Below are 11007 nucleotides of genomic sequence, written 5' to 3'. Positions count from 1 at the left end.
TAGTGGGGATCTCGACCCTAGGGGATATAATACGGGGTACTACCCTTAAATCATTTCAACAATTACAGAACAGATGGACTTCGGGCTCCATAAGTCACAGTTTTATAAATTCTTGCAACTCCGTCATGCACTCACCCCCCAGATCCGAAATTTAGAGGCTCTCCCCGAGTTCCAGCTCTTGGAGGGTCGCCTGCTGATGGGTGACCTTGGTTTACACAAAATTAGGCAAATATATCAAACGCTGACGACGCACACACCCACTACCCTCAACAACACCAGACTGGCCTGCCAGGCAGATATTCCGGAACTCACAGATGACGACTGGGCTGAGGCGATTGCCAGCCCGAGGGGCATGGCGGTCTCCACACGATACCGGCTCATCCAGTTCAAATATTTACATAGGATATATTACACTAGGGTATGACTGTGGCGAATGGGGGTTATTCAGTCCCCAACGTGTCTACGGAGTGGCATAGAGGATGGGTCCTTCATACACACGGTATGGAGCTGCACAGCTCTGCAGCCCTTCTGGAACAGGGTTAGATCATGCCTTGGTGAGGTGTTGGCGTGGGTGCTCCCACTCAACCCCAACTGTTTTTATTGCATTCCACCGATGACATAGGGGGGGGAACCGCTAAAAACAGCATCTACTATTCCTTGCCTTAACTATTGCCAAAAGGGATATTGCACAGGGGTGGAAGGCGTAGTCTCCCCCGACCATAGGCTAATGGAAAACTGAATTGGATATTTGCATGTGGGCCGAGATTGCTGTGTTTGAGGCCTGGGGCTGCCCTAGGAAACATCGCAAGATCTGGACATGATGGGCGACCTATCGAGGTATTGACCTGCCCCCTCTGCCTGAAGAGGATCCATGAGTGTCTTCCTCATATCTCTGACATGTATCACACAATATTATGTCATTTGGTCGTATTATTGCACTGTCATGTTGTATTATTAGAATTGGACGAATCTTGTGCTGCATTATTGAGATTAACAACTGTCTGCATAATGGTTGTATTATTGTTTCACCTGCATGTTTGGCAGGTATTGTTCGTCAGTATAAAAATGGTTACGGATGCAAATATTATCCTTCTTTTCACACAGATCCTTGTAGGGCCTACGCGCACTCCAATGCAGAATAACCAGACAAAAATGGATTTAAAAAAAAAAAAACAATCCGCTACTCTACTTGGTTGTGATCGATCTCTCCAGTGTATTCGACTTTACGGATCAAATTGGTTGTGGTCGGTCTCGCCAGTGTATTCGACTTTACGGATCAACTTTGTTGTGATCCAGGATCTCAATATTAATGATTCTCTTTCCAGGTCTTCCTTGTTGATGCCAATAACTCCTTCTGCTTCAACTGGATCAGAGCAGCTTGTTGAGGGGCTTGAGTCAGGAGGGTATCCAAAAGGATTTACAGAAGAGCAAGTTCTGGGACAGGCCCTTGGTCCTTCTGTTCACTAAATGAACAAGGAGCCGGAGACTGAACACTCTGGGGGTCTATTTGTAGCAAACCCTATTTATCTGTACCATGTTTCATACCAGGGAATCACCTTTGTCAATTCTTTCCTTTTTAGTATTTTTGAGGGGAACATTCTGGGTTCCCTGCAAGAACAAAAATCAATTACTTGCAGGGGTTTTTCTATTCTTCCTCATCAATAGCGGACCATAAGTGGTATCCTGATACTTTTAAATACTAAGTCAATGGAGAGGGCATATCTCAAGGCACACAAGCAGCCACCTCTCATGGCCAACTACTGCTGCAATGGTGTTGCAGCACATAGCATCGCCATCCCTGGGCTCAGCATGCTCTTGATGCAACTAACTTGTATGTACACTGCCTCACGCTCACCTTTGCAAAATCGTTCAAAACCATTTTTACAACATTTTCATTGTTACAAAACTAGATCAGAACCGCACCACCCTTCTAGGCAAATATGCAAAAATTCTTAAGTCTCCATATCAGTCCCATTTGGTTAAATTAATGCAAGAGAGGTCACTTGATCCAAACTATGATTTATAATTTCTTTTATTTTCAAAACAATCCTTCAGCCAACGCGTTTTGTCCTACTCTGCTAGGACTTCTTCAGGGCAAATATATTATCTGTATAAGAAACTTCAGAATAGGAGCGACTGTCCGGTATAAAGTAGCCAATAGTCTCCAAATAACTGATGGTTCTCAGCTATTTGACTTTCCATCATATTTGGAATAGTCCACAATGGAAATATCAATAGACATAGAAATGAAACACTTACTGCTGATAGTTGGTACAGATTCCATTGACATTTTACACACCATCATTACATACAATACAGGATGGATCTCATGTGGCCATGTTAGATTGTATCGATATCCACTAGATACATTTATCTGAAATCAATCTAAATAGAAACCCTTTACAATGTCAGTGGTTATCCTGAACATTTGGCATACATCAGCATTTCACTAGCAATCACTGAGTCATTCATCTGCACGTCATTGCCTATGATGGAAAGCTGGGTTTTGTATGTGGGATGTGTTTACAATAGAGAGGTGGGTGGAGAGAGAACATTTTTAAAGAGGTGTAACAGATAAAGAATTGGTTGTGAAAACCGTTTTAAACTCACTCAATTATTCTCATGTTTTGTGTAACTTTACAAGTAAAGTTATGTTATGTTATGGAAATTTGTAGAGCGCGGCAATTACCCGGAGGTGTCCTGACGCTGTCTAGAATACCCTGAGAGTCCTGAAACTGGGGGAGCTAATAGATAGATGACCGGGGTAATTCATTAAGGAACAGCCAGATCTTGAGTTGCTTTCTAAATGGCAGAAGATCTGTCATGGTCCTGAGATAGAGAGGAAGGTCGTTCCAAGCCTTCGCGGCCCCATAGATGAAACTCCTACCACCCCAGCGAGCTTTTCTAATGCGCGGAACATGGGCCAGATTAGCTTCTTTTGACCGCAGGCTTCTACCCGGCACATACCAGTGTAGTCGGTCCTTTAGGAATTCTGGGCCTAGGCCATGCAATGCCTTGAAGGTCATGGTCAGTGCCTTGAACCGAATTCGGCTTTTGACAGGGAGCCAGTGCAAGGTTTTTCTTCCCAAGGAAGCCGAAGCAAATCTTGAGGAGCCCGTAAGTAGACGGACTGCAGCATTCTGCAGAATCTGTAGTTTACTCAATGCTCTGCATTGCGCGTTTAAATAAAGTCCATTGCAGTAATCCAGTCTTGCCAAAACCAGCCCCCTGACCACCATGTGTCTGCTATCCTGGGGCAACAGGGGTAGCACTTTCCTCAGCATCCTGATGGTGTACATAGTTTTGGATGTCACCTCCTTAATATGATGCTCTAGCGTCAGTCTATCATCGAGTATTATGCCGAGGTTTTTGGCTTTTGCAACCGGAACTGGGAGCGTACCCATAGAATCGGGCCAGCAGGCCGGGGTCCAGAAATTGGAGGTGTTTCCGAACAGAATAACCTCAGTTTTCTCTGAATTCAATTTGAGGCAGTTCTTAGCCATCCAGCTCCCTACTGCCAGCATGCACTCCCGCAGACGTCCTTCTGTATCAACCTCCCCCCCTGGAGTCAGAGATACCACAATTTGAGTATCATCTGCGTAGGAGGTGATACCAAATCCATATGCGCCAATAACAGGTGCCAGTGCGCTCACATAAATGTTAAAAAGGGTGGGGCTAAGTGATGACCCCTGAGGGACACCACAAGGTGTGGAAAAAGGTTTAGACTGGAACTCCCCCAGAGTTACCACTTGTTTTCTATCTGTAAGAAAGGATCTGATAAGGTCCCAAGCTTTACCACCAATACCACACGTTTTTAGGCGATTAAGGAGCATTGCGTGGTGGACCGTATCAAATGCTGCGGACAGATCGAGCAGGATCAGTGCCGCCTTACCTCCCTGATCCACTGCCGCCCTAATCTCTTCCGTGGCTTTAACCAAAGCGGACTCCGTACTGTGACCTGGCCTGAAGCCATATTGAGTAGGGTCAAGCGCCTGTGTATCTACCAAGAAGAGACTGAGTTGTCTGTTCAAGAATTTTTCGACCAGCTTGGCCGGTAGGGGAAGTCTGGCGATCGGGCGAAAGCTATTAGGATCATTGGTTGGAAGGTTGGATTTTTTTAGTAATGGTAAAATCGATGCTAGTTTCCACTGCCTTGGAAAGAGACCAGTTTCAAACATAAGATTAAATATGCTTGTAAGCCTCTTTGCAATCAGACCCGAAGCCAGTTTAGCCACCCTGCTGTGGCAGGGGTCAAAAGGGGAGCCTGAGTTAATTTCCATCAGGCCTTTTTGTATATCCAGTGTAGAGATTGTCCGGAATTTGTCAAAGGTTGGGCCGGAAACATGCTCTGACCTCGGGCCTTCCCTGCTCACGTCCATAGAGCCAGTACTTCCCTCACTAAAAAACCCCGAAAATAACTTCCGCCTTGGCCAGAAAAAATTCGGCCAGGTCTTCACATAGTTGTTGGCTCGGTTGAACCGGCCTATGCTTTGGCGATGCCAACATCGCCACCATCTTGAACAGTTCTTTTGCTGCGTTTTTAGACTCTAAAATTTGAGCGGCAAAGTATCTTTGTTTGGCTGACGCGATTTCTTGTTTATAGGTCTGCAGGCCAATTTTATACGTTTTTTTCTCGGCTTCTTTATAATTGCTCCTCCAAGCGCGTTCAAGCTGCTTACAGTTGAGCTTTTGGATCCTGAGCTCCTGCGAGTACCATGGGGCGGAGGGCTGTGCTCTCTTTGGCCGTAGTACTTTAATCGGGGCTAGTCTGTCGCAGGCCTGCTGCAGCCAGCCCGTATAATTTTGACAAGCGCTCTCCACTTCATCTGACATACAGGCTGCTGAGGAGGATAGCAGCTTATTAAGAGAAGCTTCCTCCACCTTATTCCAGGCTCGGCTTTTTATATTGTTTTTTCGACCAATGGTTTCCTTACCAAGATTGCCTAGTCGTATCTCTAACCACCAGTGTCCATCCTTTCCTCCATCAAGTGGCATCCTATTCATGTATGGAAGTCTTTTCTCTAAGCTGGTTATGATAATCAATTCTATGTACTTAGTCAGGTCTTCATGTATTTGTTCTTCTAAGATGTTCATCGCTTACAGAAAGAGGAGACCCTTTCATGATTCTTCCAAATCCCAAACAAGCATTTGCAATGCAATAGGTCTCACATTTGTGGGAGTTTAAGCTATTGGCATTGTAAATCACAAATAAAATGCATTATCTCTTTTGATAATAAGCACATAAATAAAAGGCATTGTCATTTACAATACCAATAGCTCAAACTCTTGTGAATGCGAGACCTGTTTCAATACAAAGAAGCAGCTGCTATCGTCACGGGCAGCTTGGAAAGTGAAAGCAGGCGTGGAGCGCTGAATGGTGCAGGAAAGCATGTCATGCCTGCAGTAGGAGAAACTCAAAGACAATAGTGCTTACAGACTAAATAAGACGTATCGTGTAACAACACATGAACACTCAAATTCGGAGCAAAAGAGGGAAATACAACCAGGACGCCCTCCACTCATAATTGTTTTTTTAAAAAGGCCTCGTTATAAGCAAACATATACATTTGAAAGAATGTTTGAATCAGCATCACATCATACTGCTTTGGCAAGGCAACGCTGACAAACTAGTCATGCCCACCAATGTGTGTTACTCAGATTAATAAAAAATCATCAACCCCCGCGTCAAGTCGAGAGGCCACCAGCCTATAGTCTCAGGACGGGATTACAAGATATAAAGAAATGTTTTATAAAAAAAGTGAGGTGGGTCTGAAAGTGCCTCACATAAGCAAGATCCATGTAGCTACTGGTTGGTAACCACCAGTTGGCTCAATTTGTCATCTGCACTTTCCTGACAAGAATGTGAGCTAACTCCAATTAATATGTGAAGAACAATAAAAGAGCGAGGACTATCAATGCAAGTGATATCTATCTACCATCTAAGCCCCGTAGTGTAAAGGAGGTAAACTACACTCCCCTTGAGTTGAAATTGAGTTGCAGACACCTATCACCCATATCCTTTCATTTTAAATGGTGTTCGCACTCAGTTAAAAAATAATGGCATGGTTGGACCATTGTAACCTGAACGGCCGACATGTTTCATTGCCCGAAAAATTTGTGGCAATTTTATTAGGGCACGGGCTACAAGGTGGTTGCCAGGTGGACTCCTATCAGCAACTCACCTGAAGTGGACCTGGAGGGTGATGGCCCCCCACATACCAACGCAACCAAAAAAGCACACCTGAAAGTAAATATGTGCACGTTACCATCAAAAGGATAAATCTTCCCTTTTTCCAAATCCCAAGGTACTGTAGAAAGAAAAGACCCATGCCCGTTATAATCCCCCAAAATCAATGTGATCAAGCTTTCAATCTTCATACATCTGTAATTGTAAAGTCAATTCACCACCTGGCTCGGTACTAGCGTTAAGGGTGAAATCAATAAGCATCGCTTGTTATAATCTAATCATTAAAAACAAGTTTTAAGACCCTATACCTGGTCTGCTAACATTTTCTGTTGTAGGATCAACTCCCTGCCGGGCACTCGCGTTTAGGACGCAGTCAATGATCGCACAGGAATCGGGTTCATTAAGACACATGCCAGCGTCTCCCAACCCGGAAGGAGTATGCGGGCACGCCCTTCAATCCACGAAGAGTTTTTCGACAGCACGTACACTGCATAAACGAGGCCGGTCTAGTCTGGGGGGGCCATCTTGAAGTGACTACTAGAATAAGGATGGCTAGTCATGGGTGCCATCTTAGAGTAGTGGCAATACACAATTGGTATATCGGGAATGTTTATATAAATTGACAATGCCCATACATGAAAAGCTCTAGGTAATACATATCCTTATTATCCTGACGGTCAGAATGAGAAAATGTGTCGTTTATAATAAGTATTTCAAGGCCAAAGCACGGCAGGACCCTATAGGTGGACAATCATTTAAAACTCATTGATTTTGCACATTCATCCCTACCATGACGTCAGGATTTGAACACTCTCAATCATATTGATCGTACATGATTCCAAGTGTGATAGCAGGGTGTTACAATACCCACTCATAATCAGATACTGGGTGCCTACAGTCCGAAACATAATGAATGACAATGACATAAGCCAATGACAAAAATGGGCAGAGTGTGGGCGGGGCTTCAAGTGTCCATTCTCAAATACAGCATGCCTTGCAGAGCAGTGCATGCACTGCCCAGGCTCGACCTACAAATGATTATTGATGCCCTCGAGGGCTTTGTTGCTGAGCAAGCATCAAGGAAAATCAAAACCATCTACGACAACAACCTACACATGGAACCCTCACCCACCTTTCCCCACACCACGCAGCCCACACTTGACAGCTAGACCACCCTCAGCATTGAAGACACCATGAAGACTATGAAGTCAACCCACTCTGGGGCCCCCATGGACCCCCAGCCCCACCACATCTACCACAGAGCCACAGACATCATCACCCCCGAGCTTCGACGAATCATTAACCGCTCCTTCCCAGATGACTGGAAACACACCAAAATCAACCCCCTCCTGAAAAAACGCTCGTCAGACCCCACCCACCTCAAGAATTTCAGACCGATCTCCGGCGAAAGTCATTGAAATAGCAGTCAACAGTCAACTTGCCTCCTTCATAGAAAAAAACAACATCCTCGACTCCTCCCAATCAGGCTTCGGGAGAAATCACAGCACCGAAACTGCCCTCCTCGCCACGACAGACGACATCCTCTCCGTCCTCGACAGAGGAGAGACCGTGGCCCTCATCCTCCTGGACCTCTCCACTGCCTTTGACACAGTCTCACACCGCACCCTAGTCCGCAGACTCCACGACGCAGGAATCCAGAACAAAGCCCTCGACTGGATCTGCTCTTTCCTGTCCGGCAGAATGCAGCGGGTCAGACTCCCACCTTTCCTCTCGGAACCCACACTAACCACCTGCAGAGTCCCCCAAGGATCCTCCATCAGCCCCACCCTGTTCAACGTCTACATGACCCCGCTCGCATCCATCGTCAGATCACAGACACTCTTTCGAGTAGCCGTACGCTATACAAAAAACCTGCATAACATAACATAACATAACAGACTCAAAATTGTATGATACAACACCCAACTCATCCTCTCCCTATCCAACGAACCCAACATCTCCAAACACAAATTTCAGGAAGGAATGGAAGCAGTCGCCAGGTGGATGAAGGACACTCAACTCAACACAGAAAAAACGAAGTACTCATGGGCCCACACCCCAACGCCTTGAACTACACCTAGTGGCCCCCTGCCCTCGGGAGGCTTCCATCCCCCAAAGACCACGCACACAACCTCAGAATCATCCTGAACTCCGAACTCAAAGTGGACCGCCAGATCAAAGCTGTCACCTCTACCTGATACCACACCCTCTGCAAGCCCATCAACTGGATTCCCCTCGAACACAGGAAAACCGTCACCCGTGCCCTCATCAGCAGCAGACTAGACTACAGCAATGCACTCTACACCGGGATCAACAAGAACCTCACCCGCAAACTCCACAACATCCGGAACGCCACCACCAAACTAGTCCTCACCCCACTGCCACATCAGCCAACACCTACGGATGCTACACTGGCTCCACGTCAAGAAGAGAATCACCTTCAAGTTTCTCCCACGCAGCCATGCTCACAAAGCACTCCACAATACCTGGACCTGCATACATGAACCACCACCTCTCGTTCCATGCTCCCCAAAGATCCATCTGCTCAGCCCAGCTCTCTCTTGCGACTCTACCATGCATCAAGAACACCGGAACGGGATGACGCTTCTTCTCCTTCCGGCCAAGGCTTAGAACACCCTCCCTCTCCACCTCTGACATACACCATCACTCTCCAAGTTCCTGAAGGGCCTGAAGACCTAGCTCTTCGATGAATCACCGTGAACTCCCAGGAACTGCGCCCCACCTCCCCTGCAGGGCCTTGAGACCCTTCCGGGTGAGTAGTTACGCTTTATAAACCCTTGATTGATTGACAATCTGATGAATTGTTTTCTTTTCATCTCCACCTGAAAAAACCTGGCAGTCTCAAACAGACAAAAAAAAAAGAAAGAACAATTACCTATGCACTCTGGAAGAAAACTCCTGAAAGGGAGAAGGGCGATTCTTTTTTGTTTTTCAATAATTAACGCCTGCTTTGGCAGTTTTTTCTTTGAAAAGCAAATAAAAAATGTGTGCAGCCACCTGAAAGACAGAGGCTGAGGAACAAACTTGTAGTGCCTTCATAGGAGATCACTGTTGGTCTTGCCATGATCTCTAGGTAGGGTGGGCAGCAGTCCATCAGGGCGGTAGACATAATGTCCTCCACCTCTCATTGACAGTGGGCTGCTTGTCAAACAATAAATCATATCCTAAGTTTTAGCATATGGTGGAAAATATGTACCACCATATCCTGTTCATTTGCTTTGGCATGCCTTTTGTTTGTTTCGCACTGGACTTTAGAATATCCAAGCTCACAGTTGAAGGTCCATGTTTATGTGACATATGATAGTAGCACTTCGGCCCAATTCGTTTTCAGGGGCACCCAAATTGTAGAGAGGGTGATATCTTGATTACATTTTTCCCCCCTCAACATGTACTGCCTCCCACCCTCTTTATAAAATCTATTTTCCCACTAGTGACAGTCTTCCTTAGAGTGTATATGGTTGGTAGACTGAGGAGCTACATGTACCTGGTATGTGTGGGAGCAAGCAAGTAGACTGGTGTCCCATGTGGACTAGTATGTATGGTTAAATGTGATGGTGATTCTATGGCAGGACTGGAGGTGGGGATTATGCAAAAACTTTCTTGGTTTATTTTAACAGCAGCCATTTCATTATATTTTAACACAACTACAATTCCCATGACCCACAGGGAATTTAGTGAAAATCATCAAGAGACAACAATGCAGAGACAGTCAATCGGTATCCAATCACAAGCCAGTACTCCTATGAAGCCCATCCTCCTGTGACCTCACAGCCTCTTTCTTTGCTGTTCACAGCCAAGCTAAGTCTCCTCTTTCCTATTGCTTTTGTGACAGGGCCTTAATTTGTTGGCTTTGCATTTTGTTGTTAAATATTGCTTGCATTGGGTTCGAGTGTGTGTGAACAGTGCCCGCAGAGGGACCTCCAAGTGCTCCTTCTCGTCGGTGATTTTCATCTGGTGCGGCTCGCTCTGTGGGGTGGTCTTCCACCCGCTGGGGGGGGGAAGGGTCTGTGTGCAGCAGCGCAACTCTATGGTCAGGGCGCGAGACTTCAGAATCTCCTCAGAAACTGGTTCCAAGTCGCAACCGTTTTCCCTGTGTTGCTGCCTCTGAGCCTTGCCCACCTGGAGAGTGACGCCCCGCGCATCAGGGTCTGTACAGGCTGCGACCTGCATTTTTCCATTCCACCCATCAAAGGTCTGTAGTGTGCATGTTTGTCAATCACCCAGTAGTGTCAGTATTAACTTTTAGGCTGTGAAGGACTTTTTTCAAGGCACATGCTACCAGGCAGGGATCCCCACTAAGATTGTAGCACCAGAGGGTCTCTCCCTTGGCTGTGACTCACCTGATCGTGAGGCATTGCCCATCCCTAACTGCTGCTGGCGCCCAGCCTCAAAACAAAATCTGTAGCGCTTCTGCCCTGCCTTTACCCACAATAAGGCACTGAGATAGCACTCTCTGAGGGATATGTGGGTCCTCTGAAGTAGCTACTGCTCTTTACTTGCTCGTATGCTCCCACTGGCTTGCCATGGAGAGGACAGAAGATATGGTGGGAGAGGTAGACCCCCTCTGTGCTCTTCCTTGGGATGACTAGTTTTATCAGGCAGTAGATGGCTCTATCGGGCTGTGGAGGAAGCCATGGCGCCAATGGAGCAACACTTGTCCCAAAAGATAGCGCAAAGCTGATGCCTGCCAATACTTCTCCAGGTCCCGGTCCCCCCTCCTCCTCCCCTACAGTCACAGGACCCAGACTTGATCCCAGTTACATGGCCTTGCGAGGCAGGGGTGAATTAGGACGCGTATG

This window comes from Triturus cristatus, chromosome 1_1 (genome assembly GCF_964204655.1).
Source record: "Triturus cristatus chromosome 1_1, aTriCri1.1, whole genome shotgun sequence".
NCBI lineage: Eukaryota > Metazoa > Chordata > Amphibia > Caudata > Salamandridae > Triturus > Triturus cristatus.
Note: the sequence above shows the minus strand (reverse complement) of the source record.